This window comes from Eschrichtius robustus, chromosome 6 (genome assembly GCF_028021215.1).
Source record: "Eschrichtius robustus isolate mEscRob2 chromosome 6, mEscRob2.pri, whole genome shotgun sequence".
Taxonomy (NCBI): domain Eukaryota; kingdom Metazoa; phylum Chordata; class Mammalia; order Artiodactyla; family Eschrichtiidae; genus Eschrichtius; species Eschrichtius robustus.
In genome coordinates this window covers 17,558,429-17,564,019 of record NC_090829.1, presented here as the reverse complement: position 1 = coordinate 17,564,019, position 5,591 = coordinate 17,558,429, and the positions used below count along the sequence as shown (strand labels likewise).

Here is a 5,591-nt window from a genome sequence, read left to right as displayed (position 1 = left end):
GGGGTGGGGGGATGAGTCAAGTGCATTACATTTATTGTGCACTTTATTTCTATTGTTATTACATTGTAAAATATAATGAAATAATTATATAACTCACCATAATGCAGAATCAGTGGGAGCCCTGAGCTTGTTTTCTTGCAACTAGATGGTCCCATCTGGGGGTGATGGGGGACAGTGACACCCGAAGTGTGTTGCTTATGTCCAGTCTACTCCGTAATCTCGTTTTGGTTGCTGTCACTGCAGAAAACCCTGCTTCACAAAGATAGGATATTGGAAATGGAAGCAGGCTTTTCAGTACTTTTGTGGCAATCTCAGGATATTCCGCCTTGACTTTAATCCAGATTGTATGGAGATTTGAAGTTGTCTCAAACATACTTTACAGGCCACTGTCATTTACGATCTCAAGCAGTTGATCCTCGTCTAGCATGGACAAAGTCGATTCACCTGGCTTATTCACAAATGGGTCGCAGATCCATTCCTTCCCAGTTCGGGGGTCTTTTGTGGTTGGGAAGTAATGCTCATACTCTTTTGAAAGCTGAGATAGGTGATCATGCACCACCTGGGAGAAAAGAAAGCCCTGGCTCAACCTTTTTCAAAATCTCTGTTAATGTTTGAAACACGTCAAAAATCCCAATGTTCACTCATCTCCCCGGTAATTCCAGTTTGGCTTTGAATGAAACCACTTTATCTGCCGACTTGAACACAGTTGTTTTTCTCTCCTGAAGTGACAGATTGAGTTCATTGAGCAGGTTGAATATGTCACACAAGTAAGCAAGTTTTGAGACCCATTCTGTGTCACTGGAATGTGCTGCCAGTGGTGACTGTTTTTCTAAAAGAAATCTCTGGAGCAGCTCTCATAACTCAGAAACTCTGGCCAGTGATCTACCTTTAGAAAGCCATCTCACTTCTGTGTATGAGAGAAGACATGAGTGCTCTGCGTCCATCTCCTCACAGAGCTGCATGAACAGACGTGAGTTAAGGGCATATATTTTAATGTGGTTGATAATTTTAATCACATCCTGCAAAACATTGTTAAGTTCAGGTGACATTTTCCGGCTAGCCAGCCTTTCTCTATGGATGACACAGTGCGTAGACTCACATTCAGAAGCGACCTCTTTGACCCAAGTAGTGAAACCAGAAAGCTGTCCAGTCATAGCAGCCACTCTGTCTGTGCATATACCAACACAAAATGACCAATTCAATTTTCTTGATATGTAATCATTCACACTTGAATAGTTCTGCAGCTGTAGTGTTGGCTGCAACAAAAGTGCACATAACATATCTGCATGCACATCCTCCTGAAAAATATATCGCACAAAAGCAAGCATTGTTGCCTTGTTGTCAACATTGGTAGACTCGTCAACCTGGAGTCTGCGTACCATGGTGACTCATTAATCCTCTCTAACAATTGTACCTCAATATCCTCTGCTATTTCATCAACTCGTCTACGGTGCTAGCCGAAAGAGGAACAAGTGCCACCTTTTGAACTGCAGCCACTCTTAAAAGTTCACCACAAACGTCCTTAGCAGCAGGCAGGACCAACTCTTCACCAATAGTAAAGTGCTTCTTAGCCTTAGCGATGCGGTTAGCCACTAGAATGATGATGTGGCAAAGCAGTTTTGAAGGTTTCATGGCTTTGTTCGGCAGCCAGTTGCCACATATTATACAAAGCAGGTTTGGAGAATGTGAATCACCTGTTGCGATGAACCTGTAATTTAAGTAGGAGTCTTGGTATTTTCTTTTTTTTTTTTTTTTTTTTCATTTTTATAAAAATGTGTTTTATTTTAAAACAAGTCTATAAAAGTAGAAATCCCATACAAAAATACAGATTACTCTGACATGTTAGCAAAGTAGCTTACGGCTGGACTTGAGTTTGGAAGTACTGTATGTTTGAGGGCATCCGGAAGTCAGAGGCCAACCGGATCCTACCTCCAGCCCTTGTCACTAATCTGTAAACAATAATTTCAAGTAGTATTTAGCACTTTTCAACTACTATGGAATTGAAACCTAATCATTTCCTGTATAACACTACTTTAAAATGTTCTTCCTTAGGTCTGAGCAGATAAGGGCACTTCATACCATTGTTTCTAACATTTGAAAAATCTGATTTAGAAAAAGCAATTTTAATAGAAATGATGAGTTTGGGCTTTTTGTTCCATTTTGAACATATGGGGAGGTCATCAATTTAAATAAGAAATTAGTGTTTTGTGTTTTTTAAAGTAGAATTTAATCCTTTTGCTTCCATGTATCATTAAAAAAAAAAAAATCACTGATGCCATCAAAAGGTTCAGCACCTGAGCCTTAACTTTTATGCAGGTGCCAGCTGTGCTAACTGCTCTGAAACTGCGTGGAACATACACGTGCTTCTACTGTGTATTTCTGATTGAAAGGAACAAGGTTCTTCTTAGGGAACTCTAGGTCCAGTAACCTTATAAAATGGGTTGTTTCAATCATTGTGGGAGGCCATTTAAAACAAAAAAAGGATAATTTAAAATACTTGATTCCAGAGTAATACAAAAATAACTTCAAGAACCTCAGTGATAAAGGAAAACAACAGGTAACCTCAGTTCAGCATTCCATCCATTTTAAGAATTAGAGACTGACTGGTTCCTACCACCTTTCTAAAACAAAGCAAGTCACTTTAAAGCTAAAGAACCTATGTTAACATAATTTGATCATAAAGTCAGAAGTCCACAATTAAATTTCCTCAGCTAATTTAGAATGCTGGGAACACAGTACATAAAGGAGACTTCATTAATGTGCATTAGAGGATCCCCCAGGTTAACCTGTCATAGAAAATTGCCTCTCGAGCCTGTAAATTCTAACCAATTCTATACTTCTGGTTGGCCGGTTGTTTTTTTATTTAGGTTTTAAGGTGAATGACCCGGGGCTATTTGTTTCCATATACCTAATTGCAAATCTAAAGGCCAAGTTGAAATGTGTATTTTTCTTTCTATCCTCAGCAGACTGCCACAAATCTATGATTCTCATTCTGTTCAGCTTACACTACAAATAGCTTATTATTTTTTGCAACCTACGTCTTATAAAGCAGTACTGAAAAATTAAATAGAAGAAAGTTCAGTTGCCATATAGGCTATGAAAATGATTTGCTGGTGGTGATTTTTAAGCTTGATTCTAAATAGATTTAATAAGAAGGGCACTTGGAAGAGGTGGCTCAAATTTTGCTCTTTAGGGTATCTTGAAATTATAGGCTCACTCTCCTAAAATTTCAAAAGGCATACAGCTTAGGCTCTTAAGGATATAGCAGTGATAAAAGCTTTCATAGTCATTTTTCAAAAGCAACACTTCATAGTTTTCTCTCTCCAACGGTTCTCTAATATACTTGTAGAATGAAGGCAAGAGAAAACCAAGAATAAAAATAGCTGAGCTCTCCACAATTGGGCTTCCTGCCTACTTTCCCTGTTCAAAGAAAAGAGGAGACACCATCCTGCAATAGATACTTCATAGACAACTGGGCTTCTGCAGTGTCAGTTGGCATCTGATGCCCCATATCTCCTGGTTCTTTTTGTTGCCAGTGGTTGGCCTGGCGATGGTGGTGAAAGGGGAACAATTAATTTGTAGATGAGGAAGGGCTTCCTTTAATAGTTGAAGGGTACTGTCTGGCACGATTCCAAAGACTTGTAGTGTTTTTAGTGTGGGAATTTCTCCAGGTTCAAGTAAAGTTTCAGGTATTATGTCATAGCACCGACTGAGTGATAGGTGTTGGAGGTAGTTGAGCTGGAAAAATTCCGGAAAGCAGTCACTTTTCAGCATGACACTATCGCTTAAGTCTAGGTGGACAAGACTGGGACATCTTCCAACTAAGGTAGAGACATCCGATCTCTGCAGATTCTTTCGGTACCCGCTGAGATTCAGCTGGGTGACAGTCTCTGATACGTGTGCGACAGCCACCTGCACATGCTTTTCAGTGAATTCATAGCACCAGGAGAGGTTCAGTTCATCCAATCTGCAACAGCTGCTCAGCAAAGTCTTCAGGGCAGATTCAGAGAATCCAGAACACCCAGAAAGGTTTAATCGCACTAAATTTGTGTTCTGAGCAAGATTATTGACAATGGGATCCGAAAGCCGCAGGCCTTCTAGGCTGAGATTCTGCAACTTGGAGCAATGAGACAGAAGGCCATGGAGGGTAGACACATCGATCACCGAGTTCGACAGGTCCATGTGCTGTACACGGAAAGGGCCGAAACGTTCAACAAACGGTTGGTCCATAAACGATCGTGGGCAGCGGAAGGCAACCACCCCTCGAGACAGCAGCCGACCAACCACATCTGGGTGGAGGTTTCTGCCCGTGAGGTCTAAGGTCTGCCAAAGAGACTCGTCAAATGCTAGATGATGCCATCTCTTACAAACACTGGAGACTTTCAGAAGTTCAGGGAGGCACAGACAGGAGAAGATTCCTAAGAGCAGCTCGTCTGGAAGGGAGTCCCATGAAACACCTGGAAAGTTCTCTCGATTTAGCTTAGGTCTGTGGACAATCACAAAGTCCTTGTCATTCCCTTTGCTCTTCAGCCGTTTTTGTGGGGGGCTCTGCGGGTGGCCCAGGTTTGAAAGCAGTTCCTGGGGGATGTTCTCACTGTCCACCTCCTCCTTCTCCAGGGCGGAGACCCCCATGCCTGAAAGCAGTTCAGAAGTCTTGCTAGAATCCCATCCCCACGTGAAGCTGGTGGTAACGTTGCTACTCTGGTCGGGAATCTCCTGGAGGTGTTTCCTGTGCATGGCGTCCGCAGGTTCGGGAGTTTTAAATGCGTGCATTAGTTGCAGAGGTGCCCGCCTCCCGGATTCCCGCTTTGGCGCGCGGCGGCGCACTGCGTGCGGCTCCTGCCCCCAGCAGCTAGACCCGCGAACTCTATCCGGTATTTTCTTTTAAACGCAGCTTTCTTTTTGTTGGCAGTCTTAGAGTCTTCTGCTGTCTCATCATTGGGTCTTTCCCCCTTTTCAAAGAAACTCTCCAGTGACATTTGTTTTTTACTCATTTTGGTTACGGTTAGCTTGTGGGCTTACCAAAACTGCGACTGAGACAAGCGCGCAGTGCGGGAAAGAGGGGAGGATGGAAGTGGTAAATAAAATAATGGGCAAGTCATGCGCAGACTAAAATAAGTGTTGGATTCTGACTTGAAGACTGCCATCAGATGCAGCTGTACAATTGAAGTACATCAACTCACTTGCCACTATAAAACCTGCCATCAGATGCAGCTTAATTGTCACTTGACTCTCACTGATAGGATTTTGATATGAGTCCGCAAGCAATTGATTTATTATGGTCTCTGTGCAATCACACCTCTCTCTAATGATAATCTGTATTTTCAGCCGCTCCCCAGCACTAGCATCACCACCTCAGCTCCACCTCAGATCATCAGGCATTAGATTCTCATAAGGAGCACGCAAACTAGATCCCTCGCATGAGCAGTTCACAGTAGGGTTTGTACTCGTATAAGAATCTAATGCCACCGCTGATCTGACAGGAGGCGGAGCTCAGGCAGTAATGCGAGTGATGGGGAGCAGCTGTAAATACAGATGAAGCTTCACTCGCTCACCTGCTGCTTACTTCCTGCTGTGCAGCCCGGTTCTTA

At 42.7% G+C, this 5,591-nt stretch overlaps 1 pseudogene; it reads right to left on the bottom strand.

The window, feature by feature from the left end:
* Window positions 1-3,462: 3,462 nt before the first annotated feature.
* Window positions 3,463-4,807, bottom strand: LOC137766729 (S-phase kinase-associated protein 2 pseudogene; annotated as a pseudogene).
* Window positions 4,808-5,591: the final 784 nt, after the last annotated feature.